The sequence below is a fragment of the Gymnoscopelus microlampas genome (assembly GCF_963454915.1).
Source record: "Gymnoscopelus microlampas genome assembly, chromosome: 4".
Classification (NCBI taxonomy): domain Eukaryota; kingdom Metazoa; phylum Chordata; class Actinopteri; order Myctophiformes; family Myctophidae; genus Gymnoscopelus; species Gymnoscopelus microlampas.
Window position 1 is genome coordinate 5,722,319 of NC_139941.1, and position 13,360 is coordinate 5,735,678.

Genomic DNA, 13,360 nt, shown 5'->3' on the forward strand with positions numbered 1-13,360 from the left:
AACCAATGTTCTAGAATACGCTATAAGCTAAATAAATAAATAACTATACTTATTTGCATGTTGCTAGAATAAAAGAGATCTCACCGGAGACAAATCGCGAGCCGTTCAGCTGGGGGTATGGCTCGGCGGTAATTTGTGTCCATCCTGGCAATGCGTGGTCCCACTCTTGCCAATAGCTCCTCAAACTGGGCCACAGAAAGCCTGAAAGCTTCTTGGAAACGGGTTCGATCCAACATCTGCTCCCGAACCAGCGTGTGAAATTCACCCCGCTCGAAACGGGTCTGGAGGATACTGTGGACCCAAACAGACCGCTGGCGAGGCAGGGGTTGCTCCCGCGTTTCCTCATCTTCCAGGGCGGCAAGGATGATCAAAAGCCTCCGACGTGTGATCCGCTGCTGATGATCCATGTTATCGCTATGACAAGAGTCTTGAAAACCCCTTTATTTATACCATTTGTTGCCCGCGAAAAGTAAAAGTGAGGGAAAGTTTTGTGAGGGAATCATTTCCATTGGTTTGTTGCGTTCAGGCATCAATGAATCGTTTCATCTCATTGCAAAAGTTGACAGATAGATGGATAAACCACATAAATCAGAATATAGACCTATGCATATGATAGATATAGATAGATAGATAGATAGATAGATCGTTTATAATAATAATAACTGATAGGCCTATAACACACACACACACACACACACACACACACACACATTATATACATATATATCTATATATTACACATTGTGAGCTTGTAGATCTGCTATTTTCAAATGTCCGAAATGTATATAGGGTTGAAGTGGTTTTGTAATAATAATCAAAATCCACATAGTAACTAACTAGTAACTAAAGTTGTCAAGTGTGTGTGTGTGTGTGTGTGTGTGTGTGTGTGTGTGTGTGTGTGTGTGTGTGTGTGTGTGTGTGTGTGTGTGTGTGTGTGTGTGTGTGTGTGTGTGTGTGTGTGTGTGTCAGTCAGCTCGGCCTGGGGATAATATATAATATATATAATAATAATGTCGCTCCAGTATAGCGAAGCAACAAACTATGAATTAAAGTGCTACTACTTTAGCTATGAACAGGCATCAATCCTGCGAGCCCTCTCCCCTGGGGAGAGGCGAGGGGCTCCCGCTGTCATCTCTGCGGTGAGACAAGCAGCAGGCCGACAGTGACAGTCCACGGAAAACCGGGACATTTTTTCTTTTAACTTGTTCATTTGTGTATATAAAATATAGATTCCCTGTCGAATCTCCTAATTACACCAACATTGTATTTAATCAGTGTATATATAATGATGTCGCTCCACTAATAGCGAAGCATCAAACTATGAAATAAACTGTCTGTCTACGCCGGCTCCGGCCTTGGGGGTAGCGGGACTCCCGCAGTCACCTCTGCCCCAAGACAGCAGCTGCTGAGCGGCGAGACGAGAGACAAAAAAGCAGGAAATTCTGCAACGTGATTTTTTTCTTTAACTTGTTAATTTGTGTATATAAAATATAGATTCCCTGTCGAATCTCCTAATTACACCAACATTATTCTTGTGAAGTAGGTAGTTTGTGCTTTTTTATTAAGATTTAAGTTCGCTCTGGTCAGTTCTAGCATGGGGAAACACCGAGCGGTGCTCCCGGTGACAGAGTGCCCTATGACGGGTTCATGGAGAGCAGCGTGGGGTGGTAGCGACCAGAATGCCCGTTCAGTTATTTAGCAGCTTGTTTATAAACATTCAGTAGATTTGTTTTCCATAAATAGGTTATGTAGTAACTAAATATAGACTTATTTCTCATCTGCAGCTGCTATTTTTCATTTTTGACTTCATAATGCGTTCTGCTTCGCACAGCCCGTTTTCGTCTCGCCTCGAAAATGCTCACTTGAGGAGACTTGAGTGACAGCTCCTTGGACACGCCCAGTTTGATCAAAAAACGCCAAGTCAAATGGAGTATAGGCGTTTTTTTATAAAGGCGTTATTTTGGTGTGAACACAGCATTACTGTTAAAATACTCATGACACTGGATCAAGTTTCATGTTGGCTTCACATGGTTGAGCTTCAGTTCCTTATTAGTTTTTCTCACTTCACTTTTTAGCTGTAAAAATCTAGTCACATGATGTGTGGTTTGTCTGAAAGAGTCTTTCAAAGTTCCCTTTCTTCACCATCTCTGCAGAGTTGCTGAAGAGACAAATACATTTCCTATTTGACATGACAACAACTAAATATGCATCTTGTCATAATTGCTCTTATATTGGTCACAGTACAGTGTGATGTTACAATGATGCTAAAAGGATAACACATTGTGGTCCTGTCATTCAATTCATCACTCATGAACATTAAACATCGCAAAGAGAGGAAGAAAAGGGAAGTGCAGAGACGTGTGGTCAGAGTAGAGAAGCTGCTTCCTGTCATCACAGACAACAGGAAGTGAGCTTAGTTTCGACACACTGAGCAGACATGTTGCCTGGCAACAGCTAGGGAGGGACATGTCACACATATTGACTGGCGTTTACAGTAGCCAATGGGACGAGGTTATCAGTCTGCTCCCCATGCCTGTCTGTCTGTCTGTCTGTCTATCTGTCTGCATGGGGGTGAGCTTGCAGATCTGCCATGGATGCCATTTATTCACAGTGTCAATTTAACTCAAAGAGTGTTTGAACCAAATTTTACATTTAATGTACACACAAATGTGGGGGTTTTTTTTCAATTTTTTTTTCCACAAAAATTTGGTACAAATTTTACATTTACACAATCACTCCAGAGGGACACATTGCATATACCGGACCATTCTCCCACAAAAGTAACAAAAATAGCCGATCTACAAGCTCAAAACACATGCATTTTGAGCTTGGAGATCTGCTATTTACGGGGCCAGAGCTCAGCTCTGGACCTGTTTTGTTATTGGCAGTATTCTGTCACTTCTTCTTCTGCCACTTTTCGCAGTTCTGGCTGAACCGTGCTGTCGCTTTTTACGAAACTCGGCCATATGGTAGATGGTCATGAAAAACGATCAAAAAATAATTCTCACAATCTTTCGTCCAAAGGTGGCGCTATAGCACTCAATTGAAAATGCCAACTTTGAACAGGTACAACTCATGCCCTGTTTGACCTACAGCCATGAAACTTGGATACACATATGCGTCTCCTCATGCTGAACAACTTTCACACTCTGACTTTTGACCTCTGACCTTTAGATCTCCCACCATTTTGAATTATATGAAAAACAGTCATTGGCTCCTAACTTCTGCATTTTTTCACTTATGGAAAATCCGTTGGAAATTTTTGTAGGCAGAGGTCCAAAGTTCAAGTGTTAAACGTTTCGTGCAGATTGCTCAAAAATCCCAGGAGGAGATAGATTTGAACTATTACAGTTTTATGAAAATTATTCATCTGTGCCTAAAACATACATGCAGACTCACATTTCTTTGAAACTTTGCAGAAATGTACAGGGTCATTCCAAATATCACTGAAACCAATCTTACTCCAATTGGCCAAAAGGGGGCGCTATAGCAATTTTTTGAAAAGGCAGACTTTAAACAGGCATAAGTCATGCCTCGTTTGGCCGAAAGTCGTGAAACTTGCTTACACATGTGCCTTGACTCATGAGGAACACACGTATCGATTTGACCATTAAGCTCCGCCCTTAGATTTTCCGCAATTTTGAGCAGTTTGAAAAATACTTGTTTTTGCCAGTTCTGGCTTAACCGTGCATACGCTTTTTACGAAACTCGGCCATATGGTAGATGCTCATGAAAAACTACCAAGAAATAATTCTCACACTCATTCGTCAAAGGGTGGCGCTATAGCACTCAATTGAAAGTGCCAACTTTGAACAGGTACAACTCATGCCCTGTTTGACCTACAACCATGAAACTTCGATACACACATGCGTCTCTTCATGCCCGACAACTTTTGTGGTCTGACTTTTGACCTCTGACCTTTAGATCGCCCACCATTTTGAATTATATGAAAAACAGCCATTGGCTCATAACTTCTGCATTTTTTCACTTATGGAAAATCCGCCGCTTTTGTTTTGTCGGCAAAGGTCCTAAATTCATGTGTGAAATGTTTTGTGCAGATTACTCAAAAATCCCAGGAGGAAATAGATTTTAACTTTTGCAGTTTTATGAAAATTATTCATCTGCCCCTAACACATACATGCAAGACTCACATTTCTTTGAAACGTTGCAGTATAATGTAGAGAGTCATTCCAAATATCACTGAAACCAATCTCACTCCAATTGGCCAAAGGGGGGCGCATAGCAATTTTTTGAAAATGCAAAATTTAAACAGGCAAAAGTCATGCCTCGTTTGGCCGAAAGTCGTGAAACTTGCTTACACTTGTGCCTTGACTCATGAGGAACACATCTATCGCTTTGACCAGTAAGCTCCGCCCTTAGATTGTCCGCAATTTTGAGCAGTTTGAAAAACACTTAAACCCAGGATTTTTCAGCTATTTGCGTGAAACTGTATCATCTGTGTGATCTCCTTTTTCACAGTTGCTTGTCTGTTGGGCCAATGGCGTCTCCCTTAAATGAATGCCTCACAATCTCAAGGTCGCCAGTTCAAGATTCACTTGATGCAGACTTAATTTAAGTTGAATTGCAAACAACATGACTGTATCAATGAATACATGTGCAAATGGTAAAGATAACCTGAAATGCTTATTTGAGAGTACGTTTTTTCAACGTATGACATACTTCATTCTGAAAATAGCTGATCTACAATCTCACAACTTTTCATGGTTTGTGAGCTTGTAGATCGGCTACTTTCACTAGTTTTGGTTCTGAGGAGATGTACAATTTCTTCATTGGTAAATGGAGTGATCTTAGTGTTAGTGAAACAGGGGCTTAGTTCATGAAAGAAGGCAAGAGTTTATGATCTTCAACAGACAATATCAGCCTGGACAAAGCTATAGCACTATAGGTAGTGTTGCAGCCTATTAGTCTTGAGAGTTGAGAGAGAGTTCGAATCCTGTTAATGGCAGTAGGTTGAGATGTCCAATCAAACCATTATGTTTCCATCTCTCTCTCTCATCAATCTATTGTTTCCATGTCACTCTCTCTCTCTTCAATCTATTCCGTTTCCATGTCTCTCTCTCTCTCTATTCACTGGCCCCGTATTATCGCTGCTTGCAGCTATATTTTTGAATTGGAATTATTTTTATTTTTTTTTACAATTTTTTAATTAGAATCCTGAAAAATATCATGTTTTATTTCATTTCAAATGCATTTAGTTATACTTATGTTAACTTTATGAACTTAAATACAAAAACATTGGACATAAAAAAGTACTTTTACTTCTACTCCACTACATCTCAGAGGCAAATTATACTTTTACTCTACTACAATTATTTGAAAACATTACTTACTAGTTACTTCGTAGATTGTGATTATTATTACAAAAATACATAACCACTTCAGCCCTATATACATTTCAGCCATTTGAAAATAGCCGATCTACAAGCTCACAAAGTGTTGCGATGTGACGCATTGTGAGCTTTTAGATCTGCTATTTTCAAAGGATTTTTATACATTTTGTACATTTGAAAACTTGGGACATTCTGCATAATGAGTAATGTGGGGGACTTTTGGGGGAGGGGAGGGGAGAGGAGAGGGGAGAGAGCTGTATGATTGATAGGTGTCAGTTATGTTTATCAGTGAAGGAGTACTGCATGGGAGGGTCCATATCACTACACACACACACACACACACACACACACACACACACACACACACACACACACACACACACACACACACACACACACACACACACACACTCACACTATACATGCCTCTGCTCAGACCCTCAATAACATTATACAGTGTCACACATTTTGGCTCCCATGCGCGTCAATGGCGTCTGCCCGGCCCGCTGACTGTAGAGAAGCTGCTTCCTGTCATCACAGACAACAGGAAGTGAGCTTAGTTTCAACCAAGGGGCAAGTCTGAGATATTTACGATGAGGCCGACAAAATGGCCAGAGTGGCGCTGTTTTACCCTGCGCCGACCTGTGGAGTCAGAAAGAATTTATTTGTAAGTGAATGGGTTTTTTGACAAACTTTAGACTAGATTTTCTTACTGTAATAAAAATTGTCATAAATTCTATATGCTTCCAGTCGCTAGTTTAAAGTCTCCTTTCAATCATCAGGATATACGTTTTGCTAAATTATGGTCCTATTTATTATAAAATTGACGATAAAGTAGGCTATTCTCTAGGAGGGGCGGGATGATTTGATTGACAAGCTACACAACCAATAGCATTCATTCCCCGCCCCCCGCTCTTGATTGACAAGCTACCCAACCAATAATGGTCTGGACTCATTCTGACGCGTATTGAAAGATGGCGGACCTACAGTCTTGGTACAACGGCTTCATTTTCGGTCTGTAGAAAGCAGCGGAGTGGGTTTGTCCATCTCATTTATACGGTCTATGGTTTCAACACACTGAGCAGACATTTTGCCTGGCAACAGCTAGGGCGGGACATGTCACACATATTGACTGGCGTTTACAGTAGCCAATGGGACGAGGTTATCAGTCTGCTCCCTATGCCTGTCTGTCTGTCTGTCTGTCTGTCTGTCTGTCTGTCTGTCTGTCTGTCTGTCTGTCTGTCTGTCATGCCATGGATGCCATTTATTCAGTGTCAATTTAACTCAGAGAGTTACAGACCTGTAAGGGTCCATTTGGATCAGATCCTACATCAGTGAAGGTGTGTGTCTTTCCACAGACAGACAGACAGACAGACAGACAGACAGACAGTTACAACTTATCTTAACTATCTCTCTGACAAACATGTTTAGGATCATTTTAACGTTGGCTCAGGCTTATAAGTTGCAGTTTATAAGTTGCAAATTCAATATTTAGATATTTTATTTTCATTTTATCAGACAAGCCCCCTGCCTTTGCAAACCCATTGTAACTTCAAACTCCATTTTAATCATGTTATATTCATTAAAACACACATCTCTGCTTCTAGTGACTGCTATTGTCCTTCTAATGAACGTAGACTCATTAAAACACACGTCTCTGCTTCTAGTGACTGATATTGTCCTTCTGATGAACGTTAGACTCATTAAAACACACGTCTCTGCTTCTAGTGACTGATATTGTCCTTCTAATGAACGTTAGACTCATTAAAACACACGTCTCTGCTTCTGGTGACTGATATTGTCCTTCTAATGAATGTTAGACTCATTAAAACACACGTCTCTGCTTCTAGTGACTGATATTGTCCTTCTAATGAATGTTAGACTCATTAAAACACACATCTCTGCTTCTGGTGACTGCTCTTCTAATATGTGAGGGGTCGTGTTTTCTCAAACAAGCTTCTCAGTCTTCACTCATCCTACTACTGCAACAAAAATATAATTATTATCATTATTATTATCATTACTATTATTGAAGTAAGGCTAAACAATCTTCATAGTCTTAACCAGTGTTGCCAAGTCTGCTTAAATCGTGAGACTTTTGTCTTGTTTTTTTCCAGAGTTCTGGGGAAAATGCAGAGACGCTGTGGCTTTGGGGAGGAGTGTCAATCATATTGACTGACAGTTCAAGTAAGTGTGTAATGTTATAATACATAACCAAAACATGCATTATTATAGACCTACATAGTATGATGATATATGCATCTAATATTAACTAATGTTAGGAATATATGGCCATATTTTGGGCTTGTTTTGTGTAGTTCATTGACTAGTGCTATGTGTACATGTGAGGACAGAGGAATAACACTACTCAATATGAAAACATTATACATGTGCAATATAAGATATTAATATTATCCATATTATCCAGCAATATGAAAACATTAGTGCACCTTGACAAAATGAAAACATAATTAATATATGAATAGTATTAAAGGACGACTTCACCGCTTTTCAACCTATCTTCATATAATAGGTCCTCACTAATACTCATGATAAAATGGTACCATTTTTTTCTACTCGGTCTGTGTCTCAGAGGAGGGCTGTGGACAGTTCAGAGTCCCGTCTACCAGTGACATCATCAATGGGGAATCCAAGCTAATAGAAACTGCAGGCTTTCTATTCCTGGAAAGTTGCAATGCAATAAAAGAAGCCATTGTTCTCGTGTTAATAAAAATCTAAATAAGAAATGTGAAATCTTGTTGGAAAAAAAAAATCATGCCTAACGATGATGTCACTGGTAGACGGTTTCTGGACTGTCCACAGTCCTCCTATGAGACACAGACCGAGTAGAAAAAAATGGTAGCATTTTATCATGAATATTAGTGAGGACCTATTATATGAAGATAGGTTGAAAAGCGGTGAAGTCGTCCTTTAACCACATGAACCCCGGCATATGGGGGAATATAAGCCAAAAATAGCCGATTTACAAGCTCACAGCGCATCGCAGCACGTATCGTTGTGAGCTTGTAGATTGGCTATTTTTGGTAAAGAGATTTGGTGTTGACAGAAAAAAAGCGTCCAAGAAATGTAAGTCTGTTTTTACTAAGAATAGAGGGTTTAAGTAGGCTACATCATAATAATATAATAAATGTATTTATATAGCACTTTACGAAGTGCTGAACAGCAGTATGTTAGAGCATAACATATAAAAGTAAGGTAAAATAAAACGTAACAAAAAAAGAAGCATTTAAGGGAATAACATAGTTAACAAGTAAGTTAATTCTGACAAGCAATAAAGAAAACACATTTAAACAAACTAAAAGGAGACCAAAATAACGTTGGTCTCGTTGGCCACATCAACAAACAGTAATTTAATGTATTATTCTGCTATTCTTTATTGTGCTCACATAAGCTATTCAGATGAGATAAACTAAACAGTGCAAAGTATTCAGGCCATTCACCACAAATAAATAAGGACGTTTACATTTATGCATGTGTTATGTGTTTGTTCTGGCTGCAAGAAAACTACAAGAGACAAACCCGCCCAGTGGAGAGAACACAGGACATATCTGTCCTATTGGTTTGTGTCTATCACTGCTGGGTGATAGTTTACCACAGTGTAGAGAACACAGGACGTATCTGTCCTATTGGTTTGTGTCTATCACTGCTGGGTGATAGTTTACCACAGTGGAACCCGGATCAACTTGTCGCATCAGGACGGTCTTACAGGTTTTTCTCATATCATGGGAGTGGATGGAACTTCCTTTTGTGTGGACTTACATTTCTTCTACGCTTTTTTCTGTCAACACCAAATCTCTTTACCAAAAATCTTCAAATCTACAAGCTCACAGCGCTTCGTGCTGCGACGCGTTATGACTTTGTAAATTGGCTATTTTTGGCTACTAATACATTTGTACTTTTACTCATTTAGAATTCCGGACTTTTACTTGTTGTAACAGAGTATTTCTACATTATAGTATTGATACTTTTACTTAAGTAAACAACAACAATACTTTTTCCACCACTGCATAACACATGCACTTGTATTTCAATAAATGTAAACCCTTATCCTTATTTATTTGTGGTGAATGGCCTGAATACTTTGCACTGTTTACTTTATCTCATCTGAATAGCTTATGAGCATAATAAAGAATAGCAGTATTGATACTTTTACTTAAGTACAAAATGTGAGTACTTTTTCCACCAATGATAGTGAGTACAATGATAATTGACACGGTGCACATTTTATAACAGCAAAGTACGTTTTAATGTTAATAATAAGTTAACATTAACATTAAAATATACGTTTGCTGGAAGTTACTTATTATGAAGGAGTCTCTCTGCTTAACACAATGCTTCATTATAATGTCTTAGGTCGCCATCTAGCGGCAAAACATTTGAATTCATATGAATCTGTCATTCATAATTATTGATGTAATGTAGCCTAACTTAAACCCTCTATTCTCAATAAAAACTGACCTACATTTCTTTGACGTTTTTTTTCTGTCAACACCAAATCTCTCTGCCAAAAATAGCAGATCTACAAGCACACAACGCGGCGCAGGGTGACACGTTGTGTGCTTGTAGATCTGCTATTTTTGGCTTATGTTCCCCCCATGCTGGGGTTCATGTGGTTATTACTATTCATAATAATATGATGATGTTTTCATTTTGTCAAGGTGCACTTTTCATATTGCTGGATAATATGGATAATATTAATATTTTATATTGTACATGTATAATGTTTTCATATTGAGTTAGTAGTGTTATTCCTCTGTCCTCACTTGTACAAATAGCACTAGTCATAACAACTACACTCCCGAAAAACTTCACAGCCCACCAGCTGCTCAAAGCCCTGGAAGATTAAAAGATCAAAGTAACGGCCGGAAATGTCCGGAAGTGCTGCATGGGCTTGTGACAACTAGAGCCAACTTGCATCTTATGTGTGGATGCACCCTATGTGTGAGTGGAAATGAGCGGATACAGTAGGCTGGCTTTAGACCGGATGTGAGCACTGAACAGGAAATAGAAGCACATTGAAACATACAGTATAGTCAGAAACCTAGAACAGATCTACAAGCTCACAGCGCGTCGCAAGCTTGTAGATCTTCTATTTTCAAATAGCCTAAAGTAGTGAAAATAGCAGATCTACAAGCTCACAACGCACCAGTAAGAAGCTTGTAGATCGGCTATTTTCACCATTTAAAAAGGTTTTTAAAATAATAATGAAAAAGGAACAGTTTTGGACACATGATGTTTCCACCTGACAGAGAGGATGTTATGTTTAAAAGCAGCTTAAATTCAGAATGTTCATTTCCAGAGACATTGAATAATAATGTGATTTATTTCAGGAACAGTCAAAGTGTCTTTGGTTACAAAGAAATGCTGTTCAAGTTTGTATGACCACAATTCATATCAATGTGTTTATTCCTTGTTCAAAGTATGAAAGACATTCAGTTGTATTAAAACCTTCTGTCTTTTAAAAACATGCAATGATTTGTCAGATACAATTTTAAAGGAGACATCCGGTCATTTTAAGTGTTATGTTTGATGTGCGTCAAATCACTTACCGACGTAGAAATGAAAATCGCGTGACTCCACAAATCCCCCTATCGACCCCCACCGTTGGCATGATAGTAGGATGCTGGATAGCCCAAATTCGCCTATTTTAACAAATGCAAAGTCTGTTTTTTTGCTTCTAGTACTCATTGTTGAGTCCCATGATAATGTAACAGGCGCTAAAACTCCGAGAAGCTAACGGCTAATAACAGAACGAGCTAATGCTGGGGCTGCTTATCTCTCTGCATGGCAGCCCCAGGTTGCCAGGTCGGGAGAGAAACAGGCAACCAGCATTCACGCGATTTTCATTTCTACGTCGGTAAGTGATTTGACGCACATCAAACATAACACTTAAAATGACCGGATGTCTCCTTTAATTACGGGGCCAGAGCTCTGCTCTGGAACCGTATTGTTATTGGCAGTATTCTGTCACTTCTTCTTCTTCTGCCACTTTTCGCAGTTCTGGCTGAACCGTGCAGTCGCTTTTTACGAAACTCGGCCATATGGTAGATGGTCATGAAAAACGATCAAAAAATAATTCTCACAATCTTTCGTCAAAAGGTGGCGCTATAGCACTCAATTGAAAATGCCAACTTTGAACAGGTACAACTCATGCCCTGTTTGACCTAGAGCCATGAAACTTGGATACACATATGCGTCTCCTCATGCTGAACAACTTTCACACTCTGACTTTTGACCTCTGACCTTTAGATCTCCCACCATTTTGAATTATATGAAAAACAGTCATTGGCTCCTAACTTCTGCATTTTTTCACTTATGGAAAATCCGTTGGAAATTTTTGTAGGCAGAGGTCCAAAGTTCAAGTGTGAAACGTTTCGTGCCGATTGCTCAAAAATCCCAGGAGGAGATAGATTTTAACTATTACAGTTTTATGAACATTATTCATCTGTGCCTAAAACATACATGCAGACTCACATTTCTTTGAAACTTTGCAGAAATGTACAGGGTCATTCCAAATATCACTGAAACCAATCTTACTCCAATTGGCCAAAAGGGGGCGCTATAGCAATTTTTTGAAAAGGCAGACTTTAAACAGGCATAAGTCATGCCTCGTTTGGCCGAAAGTCGTGAAACTTGCTTACACATGTGCCTTGACTCATGAGGAACACACGTATCGATTTGACCATTAAGCTCCGCCCTTAGATTTTCCGCAATTTTGAGCAGTTTGAAAAATACTTGTTTTTGCCAGTTCTGGCTTAACCGTGCATACGCTTTTTACGAAACTCGGCCATATGGTAGATGCTCATGAAAAACTACCAAGAAATAATTCTCATACTCATTCGTCAAAGGGTGGCGCTATAGCACTCAATTGAAAGTGCCAACTTTGAACAGGTACAACTCATGCCCTGTTTGACCTACAACCATGAAACTTCGATACACACATGCGTCTCTTCATGCCCGACAACTTTCGTGGTCTGACTTTTGACAATCTTACTCCAATTGGCCAAAAGGGGGCGCTATAGCAATTTTTTGAAAAGGCAGACTTTAAACAGGCATAAGTCATGCCTCGTTTGGCCGAAAGTCGTGAAACTTGCTTACACATGTGCCTTGACTCATGAGGAACACATCTATCGCTTTGACCAGTAAGCTCCGCCCGTAGATTGTCCGTAATTTTGAGCAGTTTGAAAAACACTTAAACCCTTGATTTTTCAGCTATTTGCGTGAAACTGTATCATCTGTGTAATCTCCTTTTTCATAGTTCCTTGTCTGTTGGTCCAATGGCGTCTCCCTTAAATGAGTGCCTCACAATCTCAAGGTCGCCAGTTCAAGCCTCACTTGATGCAGACTTAATTTAAGTTGAATTGCAAACAACATGACTGTATCAATGAATACATGTGCAAATGGTAAAGATAACCTGAAATGCTTATTTGAGAGTACGATTTCTCAATGTATGACATACTTCATTCTGAAAATAGCCGATCTACAATCTCAAAACTTTTCAGATAGCAACGTGTTTCTGAGCTTGTAGATCGGCTGCTTTCACTGTTTTCGGTAGCGAGGAGACATACAATTTCTCTATTGGTAAATGGTTTGTGAACGAGTGATCTTAGTGTTGGCTTGGTTCATGACAGAAGGCAAGAGTTTATGATCTTCAACAGACAACATCAGCCTGGACAAAGCTATAGCACTATAGGTAGTGTTGCAGCCTATTAGCCTATCATGGGGCGGCCATAGCTGGGTGGTTAGTGAGCACGCCTAGGGAACCAGAGGCCCTAGTTGCCCCAGGTTCGATTCCAGGCCATCCCAGCATATGCGTCGATGAAATGAAATATGTCCCTGAGCAAGACTCTTAACCCCTAATTGCTCACAGGTTCTCATTGGAAACAAGACCACAAGGACTTTCATGAACGACCTGTTAAAAGGAATTATCCTTATCCTAGTCCGAAGGTTGAGAGTTCGATTCCTGTTAATGGCAATAGGTTGAGATG

The 13,360-nt window shown here is 39.6% G+C and overlaps 1 long non-coding RNA gene across 2 annotated transcripts in view; it reads left to right on the top strand.

Annotated features, from left to right (window-relative positions):
* The window catches only part of LOC311043588, a 39,321-nt gene extending 31,781 nt beyond the window's left edge, over positions 1–7,540 (top strand). The window contains exon 3 of one of the 2 annotated variants that reach the window (XR_014600615.1): positions 7,488–7,540. This is a non-coding gene — a long non-coding RNA (uncharacterized lncRNA). Of the gene's footprint in view, positions 1–7,468 lie in introns of both variants that reach the window. The other variant, XR_014600616.1, reaches the window with a different exon arrangement.
* Positions 7,541–13,360: the final 5,820 nt, after the last annotated feature.